The sequence below is a fragment of the Cebus imitator genome, unplaced genomic scaffold (assembly GCF_001604975.1).
Source record: "Cebus imitator isolate Cc_AM_T3 unplaced genomic scaffold, Cebus_imitator-1.0 Scaffold30, whole genome shotgun sequence".
Classification (NCBI taxonomy): Eukaryota; Metazoa; Chordata; class Mammalia; order Primates; family Cebidae; genus Cebus; species Cebus imitator.
In genome coordinates this window covers 2,121,227-2,131,779 of record NW_016107345.1, presented here as the reverse complement: position 1 = coordinate 2,131,779, position 10,553 = coordinate 2,121,227, and positions in this window count along the sequence as shown.

The following is a 10,553-nucleotide window of genomic DNA, read 5'->3' as shown; positions in this document are numbered from 1 at the left end:
CCTGAGTAGCTGGGATTACAGGCACGTGCCACCATGCCCAGCTAATTTTTTGTATTTTTAGTAGAGACGGGGTTTCACCATGTTGACCAGGATAGTCTCAATCTCTTGACCTCGTGATCCACCCGCCTCGGCCTCCCAAAGTGCTGGGATTACAGGCTTGAGCCACCGCGCCCGGCCTGTGTACAGGTTTTTGTAGAAACATATGCTTGCATTTCTTTTGGGTAGGTACCTAGGTGTGGAATTACTGGATTATATGGTAACCCTATGTTTAATTTTTGAGGAAACGCCAAAGCGTTTTTCAAAGTGACTGCACAATTTTACATTCCCACCAGCGATGTGTGAGGATTACTTTTTCTCCACATCTTTTCCCAAACTTCTGTCTTTTTTTTTTCTTCTGATTATAGCCATTATAGTAGGTATAAAGTGGGATCTCATTGTGATTTACATTTGGATTTTCCTGATGGCTAATGATATTGAGAATCTTTTTATGACCTTGTAGGCCATTTGTGTGTCTTTAGAGAAATGTCTATTTAAATCTTTTGCCCGTTTTTAAATGAAGTTATTTGTCGTTTTGTTGTTGAGTTTTCAGAGCTCTTTGTATTAGCTAAATATTAGACCCTAACCAGATATGTGATTTGCATCTATTTTCTCCATTCTGTGGGTTGTTTTTACATTTTTAAATGGTGTCCTTTGAAGCACAAAGGGTTTTAATTTTGATGAAGTTAAGTTTATCTCTCTATATTTTGTAGCTTGCCCATTTGGTGTCATTTAAGAAACCACTGCCTAATCCAAGGGCATGAAGATTCACAACTATGTAATCCTTTAGTAGCTTTATAGTATGAGCTCTTAAACTGAGGTATTTGATTTATTTTGATATATATATATATATATATATATTTTTTTTTTTTTATTTGGTGGGAGTTAGGGGTCCAATTTAATTCTTTTGCATCTGACTATCCAATTGCCCTAGTAACATTTGTGGGAAAAGCTATTGTTTCCCATTGAATAGTCTAGAAACCCCTGTTGAAAATCAATCTACCATAGATACATGATTTATTAATAGATTCTCAATTCTATTCCTTTGATCTATATGTCTATCCTTATGCTAGCCACACCGCCTTGATTTACTGCAGCTGTGTAGTATGTTTTGAAATTGGAAAGTGTGAGTCCTTGACTTTTCTCTTTTAAAATTGTCTTGTATTTTCATATAGATTTTAGGATCAGCACTAATGTTTTTTCGTGCAAAAGTCCACTAGAATTTTGATAGCTATCGCATTAAGTTTGTGAATAAATTTGGGGAGAATTGCCATATTAACTTTTCCGATCCAAGAACATAGAATATTTTTCTATTTATTTAGGTCGTCTTTAATTTCTTTCAACAACATTTTGTAGTTTTCAGTGTACAGATCTTGCTTGTATATGGTTAAATTTATTCCTAAGTATTCTTTTGATGCTACAGTAAATAAAATTGATTTTCTTTATATTTGGATTGTTCATTGTTAGTGTGTAGAAATACAATTGATTTTTAATATGGACATTTCTATTGACTTTTCTATGTATATCTTGCAACCTTGCTGAAATAACTATTAGCTCTATTTTTATTTTATTTTAAAGAATATATATATACACATATATGAAACTTTGTTATCTAAGAATAAAGATAGTTTTAGTTTTTGTAATTTAAATGGCCTTTTTTCCCTTTGCCTAGTTTCTCTGATTAGATCTTCAAGTACAGTGTTGAATAGAAGTGACAAGAGTGGACATTCTTGGGTTGTTCCTAATCTTAGGGGAAAAAAGTTTTAGTTTTTCAATATTAAGTATGACATTAGCTGTGGGTTATTCACAGATGTCCTTTATTGGATTTAGGTGTATTGCATTATTTGATTTTTATATGTTGATTCAATTTTCTGTTCCTGACATAAATCTCATTTGGCAATAATGTAATTTTATATTTTGTTGGATTTGGTTTGCTAGTATTGTTGAGAAATTTTTTAACGGACTAATACAATATGGTTTATTATTCTAAAGTAAATAGATGGTTTATAAATATCCAGGATCCTCTGATTCCCATCAAGTTCCTAGTAGGAACAAAATGGCATTCAAATTAATCTGTAGAAAAATTATTTTCTTTCTTTTTAATTTTACTTTAAGTTCTGGGATACATGTGCTGAATGTGCAGGCTTGTTACATAGGCATACATATGCCATGATGGTTTGCTGCACCTATTAACTTGTCATCTAGATTTTAAGCCCCACATACATTAGATATTTGTCCTAATGTTCTCCCTCCCCATCCCCCCAACCCCCAACAGGCTCAGGTGATGTTCTCTGTGTTGATGTGTTCTCATTGTTCAACTCCCACTTAGGAGTGAGAACATGCAGTGTATGGTTTTCTGTGCCTTTGTTAGTTTGCTGAGGATCATCGTTTCTACCTTCATCGATGTCCCTGCAAAGGACATGAACTCATTCTTTTTTTTAAGTATATGTTCTGGGATACATGTGCAGAACATGCAGGTTTGTTACAGAGGTATACATGTGCCATGGTGGTTTTCTGCACCCATCAACCCATTATCTACGTTGGATATTTCTCCTAATGCTATTTCTTCCCCAGCCCCCTACCCCTTGACTGGCCCCAGTGTATGATGTTCCCCTCCCTATGTCCATGTGTTCTCATTGTTAAACTGCCACTTATGAGTGAGAACATGTGGTGTTTAGTTTTCCGTTCCTGTGTTAGTTTGCTAAGAATGATGTTTTCCAGCTTCATCCATGTCCCTGCAAATGACACAAACTCATTATTTTTTATGGCCACGTAGTATTCCATGGTGTATATGTGCCACATTTTCTTTACCAAGCCTATCATTGATGAGCATTTGGGTTGGTTCCAAGACTTTGCTATTGTGAACAGTGCTGCAGTAAATACGTGTGTGCATATGTCTTTCTGGTAGAATGATTTATAATCCTTTGGGTATATACCCAGTAATGGGATTGCTGGGTCAAATGGTATTTCTGGTTCTAGATCCTTGAGGAATTGCCACACTGTTTTCCACAATAACTGCACTAATTTACACTCCCACCTACATCCTCTCCAGTATCTGTTGTTTCCTGACTTTTTAATGATTGCCATTCTAACTGGTGTGAAATAGTATCTCAACGTGGTTCTGATTTGCATTTCTCTAATGACCAGTGATGATGAGCTTTTTTTTCAGATGTTTGCTGGCCACATAAATGGCTTCTTTTGAGAAGTTCCTGTTCATATCCTTTGCCTACTTTTTGGTGGGGTGGTTTTTTTCTTGTAAATTTAAGTTCTTTGTAGATTCTGGATATTAGCTCTTTGTCAGATGGATAGATTGTAAAAATTTTCTTCCATTCTGTAGGTTGACTGTTCACTCTGATGATAGTTTCTTTTGCTGTGCGGAAGCTCTTAAATTTAATTAGATCCCATTTGTCAATTTTGGCTTTTGTTCCATTGCTTTGGGTGTTTTAGTCATGAAATCTTTGCTCATGCCTATGTCCTGAATGGTATTGCCTAGGTTTTCTTCTAGGGTTTTTATGGTTTTAGGTCTTACATTTAAGTCTTTAAACCATCTTGAGTTAATTTTTGTATAAGGTGTAAGGAAGGAGTCCTGTTTCAGTTTTCTGCATATGGCTAGCCAGTTTTCCCAACACCATTTATTAAATAAGGAATCCTGTCTCCGTTGCTTGTTTTTGTTAGGTTTGTCAAAGATTAAATGGTTGTAGATATGTGTTGTTACTTCTTAGGACTCTGTTCTGTTCCATTGGTCTATATCTCCGTTTTGGTACCAGTACCATGTTTTGGTTCCTGTAGACTTGTAGTATAATTTGAAGTCAAGTAGCATGATGCTTCCAGTTTCATGTGTGTTTTGTTTGTTTTTTGTTTTTTGCTTAGGATTGTCTTTGCTATATGGACTTTTTTGGTTCCAAATGAAATTTAAAGTAGTTTTTTTCTAGTTCTGTGAAGAAAGACAATGGTAGCTTGATTGGGATATCATTAAATCTATAAATTATTTTGGGTGGTATGGCCATTTTTACAATATTGATTCTTCCTATCCATGAGCATGGAAATTTTCCTATTTGTTTTTGTCCTCTCTCATTTCCTTGAGTAGTGGTTTGTAGTTCTCCTTGAATAGGTCCTTTATGTCTTTTGTAATTTGTATTCCTGGGTATTTTATTTTCTTTGTAGCAATTGTAAATGGGAGTTCACTCATGATTTGGCTCTCTGCTTGTCTGTTATTGCTGTATAAAAATGCTTCTGATTTTTGCACATTGATTTTGTATCCTGAGACTTTGCTGAAGTTGTTTATCAGCTTAAGGAATTTTTTGGGCTGAGTCTGTTGAGAAATATAAAATTTGTATTCATAAAGGTTATTTGTCTGCAGTTTTTTTGATGATGTTTTTGGTTTGGTATCAAGATAATGCTGACCTCATATGAGTTACCAAGTGTTTGTGTTCCTTTAATTTTTTGAAGGGTTTGTGAAGGATTGGTGTTAATTTTTCCTCAAATATTTGGATTTAAGTTACTGTTTAGTATCCTTTTATATAAGCCTGAAGAATTCCCTTTATTATTTTTTGTATGGCTGATCTACTTACAATAAATTCAAATTTTGCTTATTTTGGCATGTCTTAATTTTTCCCTCATTTTTGAAGGAAAGTTTTGATGGACATGAAATTCTTGGTTGACAGTTGTTGTTTTTGTTTCCAGCACTCTGCATATGTCATTCCATTGCCCTCTGGCTTCCATTATTTCTTTTTATTTCTTTTTTGTCTTTAATTTTTGTAGTATATAATGTATATGTTCATGGGGTACATGAGATATTTTGATACAAACATGCAATGCATAATAATCATATCAGGTTAAGTGGAGTATTCATCACCTTAAACATTTATCCTTTCTTTGTGTTACAAACAAGAAATCCAATCATACTTTTAAAGCTATTTTTAAATGTACAATAAATTATTATTGACTGTGGTCACCCTATTGTGCTATCAAAGAGTAGATTTTATTCATTCTACCTACCTATATTTTCATGTCCATTAATCATCCCCATATCTCCCCACTCACTATTCCCAGACCCTGGTAACCATCTTTCTACTCTCTATTTCCATGAGTCAGTTGTTTTTAATTTTTAGCTCCTTTGAATCAGTGAGAAAAATATGAAGTTTGTTTTTCTGTGCTTGGCGATTTTCACTTAACATATTGGCTTCTAGTACCATCCATATTGCTGCAAAAGACAAGATCTCATTTTTATGGCTGAATAGTACTCCATTGTGTATATGTACTGCATTTTCTATATCCCTTCATTTGTTGGTAGACACTGAGTTTGCTTCTAAATCTTGGCTATTGTGAGTAGTGCTGCAATAAACATGAGAGAGAGATATTTCTTAAATATACTTATTTCCTTTCTCTGGGGTATATACCTAGCAGTGGGATTGCTGGATAATATAGTAGCTCTATTTTTAGTTTTTTGGGGAATCTCCAAACTGTTATTTATAGTGGTTGTACTCATTTACATTTTCTCCAACAATGTAGCAGGGTTCCCTTTTCTCCACATCTTCACAAGCATTTTGCTATTGCCTGTCTTTTGGATAAAAGCATTTTTAACTGAGGTGAGATGATATCTCATTGTAGTTTTGATTTGCATTTCTCTGATCAGTGATGTTGAGCACCTTTTCATATACCTGTTTGCCATTTGTATGTCTTTTGAGAAATGTCCAGTCAGATCTTTTGCCCATTTTATTTATTTTTTATATTTTGTTAATTTTGTTTTAATTTTTAAAAAATTTTCATAGGTTATTTGGGAACATGTAGTTTTTTGTTACATGAATAAGTTTCTTTAATGGTGATTTGTGAGATTTTGTGCACCCATCACCTGTAAAGAATACACTGCACACAATTTGTAATCTTCTATTCCTCTTCCCCTTCTCACCCTTTTCCCTGAGTCCCCAAAGTCCATTGTGTCATTATTAAGCCTTTGCATCCTCATGGCTTAGCTCCCACTTATCAGTGAGAACATATGATGTTTGGTTTTCCATTTCTGAGCCACTTTACTTAGAATAATATTCTCCAGTCTCATCCAGGTTGCTATGAATGCCATTAATTCCTTTTTATGACTGAGTAGTATTTTATCATATATATATATATATATATATATGAATATATATATATATGAATATATATATGAATAAATATATGGATATATATGATATATATATAAGATGTATATATATATCATATACATATGAATATATCATATATATCATATACATATGAATATATCATATATATATCATATACATATCTACCACAGTTTTTTATCCACTCATTGATAGGCATTTGGGTTGTTCCATATTTTTGGAGTTGTGAATTGTGCTGCTGTAAACATGCATATGCAAGTATCGTTTTTGTATAATAACTTATTTTCCTCTGGGTAAATCCCAGTAGTGGGATTGCTGGATCAAATGGTAGTTCTATTTTTAGTTCTCTAAGGAACCTCCACACTGTTTTCCATAGTGATTGTCGTGGTTTACATTCCCACCAGCATTGTAGAAGCATACTCTGTTCACTGCATCCAAACCAACATCTTTCATTTTTTTATTATGGCCATTCTTGCTAGAGTAAGGCGGTATTGCATTGAGGTTTTGATTTGCATTTCTCTGATCATAAATGATATTGAGCATTTTTTCATATGTATGTTGGTTGGCTATCTTTTTTTTGAGAATTGTCTATTCATGTCCTTAGCCCAGTTTTTGATGAGACTGTTTTTTTTTCCTGCTGATTTATTTGAGTTCATTGTAGATTCTGGGTATTAGTCCTTTGTTGGATGTATAGATTGTGAAGATTTTCTCCCCTTCTGTGAGTTGTCTATTTACTCTTCTGACTGTTCCTTTTGTCATGCAAAAGCTCTTTAATTAAGTCCCCAGCTATTTATCTTTGTTTTTATTGCATTTGTTTTTGGGATCTTGGTCATGAAATCCCTGCCTAAGCCAATGCCTAGAAGGGTTTTTCTGGTGTTATCTTCTAGAGTTTTGAAATTTTATGTTTTAGATTTAAGTCTGTGATCCATCTTGAGTTGATTTTCGCATAAGGTGAGAGATGAGGATACAGTTTCATTCTCCTACATGTGGCTTGCCAATTATTTCAGTACCATTTGTTGAATAAGGTGTTCTTTCTCCACTTTGTTTTGTTTGCCTTGTCAAAGACCAGTTGGCTGTATGTATTTATTTTTATTTCTGCATTCTCCATTCTGTTCCCTTGGTCTATGTGCCTGTTTTTATACTAGTACCATGCTATTTTGGTGATTATGGCCTTTTAGTATAGTTTGAAGTCAGGTAATATGATGCTTCCAGATGTGTTCTTTTTGCTTAGTCTTGCTTTGGTAATACATGCTCTTTTTTTGTTCCATATGAATTTCAGGATTATTTTTTCTAGTTCTGTGAAGAATGGTGGTGGTACTTTGGTGGAAATGGCATTGAATTTGTGGATTGCTTTTGGCAGTATGGTTATTTTCACAATATCGATTCTACCCATCCATGAGCATGGGATGTGTTTGCATTTGTTTGTGTCATCTATGATTTCTTTCATCAGTGTTTTGTAGTTTTCCTTGTAGAGGTTTTTCACCTTCTTGGTGAACTATATTCCTAGGTATTTAATTTATTTTTTTGCAGCTATGATAAAAGGGATTGAGTTCTTGATTTGATTTTCCATTTGGTTGCTGTTTGTTTATAGGAGAGCTACTAATTTGTGTACATTAATTTTGTATCCCAAAACTTTGCTGAATTATTTTTTATCAGCTCTAGGAGCTTTTTAGAGGAGTCTTTAGGGTTTCTAGGTTTACAATCATATCATCAGCAAATAGTGACAATTTGATTTCCTCTTTACCGATTTTGATGCCCTGTATTTCTTTCTCTTTTCTGGCTTCCCTGGCTAGGACTTCTAGTACTATGTTGAATAGAAGTGGTGAAAGTGGACAGCCTTGTCCTATTCCAGTTCTCAGAGTGAATGCTTTCAACTTTTCCCCTTTTGGTACAATGTTGGCTGTGGGTTTGTCATAGATGACATTTATTACATTAACGTATGTCCCTTTTATGCTTATTTTGCTGAGTTTTAATAAACAGGTTGTCGATTTTGTTGAACGCTTTTTCTGCATTTGTTGCGATGATTGTGTGATTTTTGTTTTAATTCTGCTTATGTGGTATATCACATTTATTAACTTGGATATGTCAAATCATCTTTGCATCCCTGGTATAATACCCATTTGATCATGGTGGATTATCTTTTTGGTGTGTTGTTGGATTGGGTTAGCTAGTATTTTGTTAAGGACATTTGCATCTATGCTCATCAGGGATATTGGCCTGTAATTTTCTTTTTTGATTATATCCTTTCCTGGTTTTGGTATTAGGGTAATACTGGCTTCATAGAATGATTTAGGGAAGAATCCCTCTTTATCTCATGGAGTAGTATTGGTAGGATTGGTACCAATTCTTCTTTGAATGTCTGATAGAATTCAGCTGTGAGTCTGGTCCTGGGCCCTTTTTTGTTGGTAACTTTAAAATTACCATTTAAATCTCCCCAATTGTTACTGGTTTGTTCAGAGTATCTAATTCTTACTGATTTAAGCTAGTAGGGTTGTATCTTTCCTGGAATTTATCTATCTCCTCTAGGGTTTCTAGTTTATGTGTGTAAAGGTGTTTATAGTAGCCTAGGGTGATCTTTTGTACTTCAGTAGTGTCAGTTGTAGTATCTCCTGTTTCATTTTGCTTTGAACTTACTTGGAGTTTCTCTTTTTTCTTGGTCAATCTTGCTAATGGTTTATCAATTCTATTTACCTTTTCCAAGCACCAGCTTTTTGTTTTATTTATCTTTTGTATATTTTTGGTTTCAATTTCATTTAGTTCTACTCTGATCTGTTATTTTCTTTCTTCTGCTGGGTTTGGGTTTGATTTGTTCTTGTTTCCCTAGTTCGTTGAGGTGTGATCTTAGATTGTTTTTGTCCTCTTCCAGACTTTTTCATGTAGACATTTAGGGCTATGAACTTTCCTCTTAGCACCGCTTTGGGATATCCCAGAGGTTTTGATAGGTTGTGTCATTATTGTCATTCAGTCAGTTTGAAGAATTTTTAAATTTCCATCTTGATTTCATTTTGACCAGTGATCATTCAGGAACATGTTATTTAATTTAAATGTATTTGATGGTTTTGTAGGTTCCTTTTGGAGTTGATTTGCAGTTTTGTTCCCACTGTGGTCTGAGAAAGTGCTGGATATAATTTCAATTTTCTTAAATTTATTGAAGCTGATTTATTGAGGCTCATTTTATGGCCTGTCATATGGTCTATTTTAGAGAAAGTGCCATGTGCTGATGAATGGAAAGTATATTTTATGGTTGTTAGAATGTTGTGTAAATGTCTGTTAAGTCCATTCATTGTAGAATATGGTTTAATTCCACTGTTTCTTTTTTGACTTTGTGTCTTGATGGCCTGTCTAGTGCTGTCAGTGGAGTATTGAAGTTCCCTACAACTATTATGTTCCTGTCTATGTTATTTCTTAGGTCTAGTAGTAATTGTTTTATAATATTTTGGAGCTCCAGTGTTAGGTGCATACATATTTAGGATTGTGATAGTTTCCTTTTGGACAAGGCCTTTTGCCGTTATATAATGTCTCCCTGTCTTTTTTAACTGCTGTTGCTTTAAAGTTTGTTTTGTCTGATATAAAAATAGCTACTTTTGATGTCCATTTGCATGGAATATCTTTTTCCACCCCTTAAATTTATGTTATGAGTCTTTATGTGTTAGGTGAGCCTCTTGAAGACAGCAGTTACTTATTTGGTGAGTTCTCATCCATTCTGCAATTCAGTGATTTTTTAGTGGAGCATTTAGGTCATTTACATTCAATGTTAGTATTGAAATGTAAGGTACTATTCCATTCATCATGCTATTTGTTGCCTGTATACCTTTTTTTTTAAATTGTATTTTTTATAGGTTCTGTGAGATTTATGCTTTAAAGGGGCTCTGTTTTGACGTGTTTCAAGATTTAGAGCTTCTTTAAGCAGTTCTTGCAGTGCTCGCTTAGTAGTGGTGAATTCTTTCAGCATTTGTCTGAAAAAGACTGTATCTTTTCTTTATGAAGCTTAGTGTCAGTGGATACAAAATTCTTGGCTGATAATTGTTTAAGGAGCCTGATGATAGCGTCTCATTCTGGCTTGTAGGGTTTCTGCTGAGAAATCTGCTGTTAATCTGATAGGTTTTCCTTTACAGTTTATCCAGTGCTTTTGCCTCACAGCTGTTAAGATTATTTCCTTTAGATTCTTAACTTTAGATAACCTGATGATAATGTACCCAGACAATGATCTTTTTGCAATGAATTTTCCAAGTGTTCTTGAAGCTTCTTGTAGTTGGATGTCTAGATCTCTAGCAAGGCCAGGGAAGTTTTACTTGATTATTTCCCCAAATGTGTTTTCCAAACTTTTAGATTTCTCTTCTTCCTCAGGAACAATGATTATTCTTAGGTTTGGTTGTTTAACATAATCTCAGACTTCTTGGA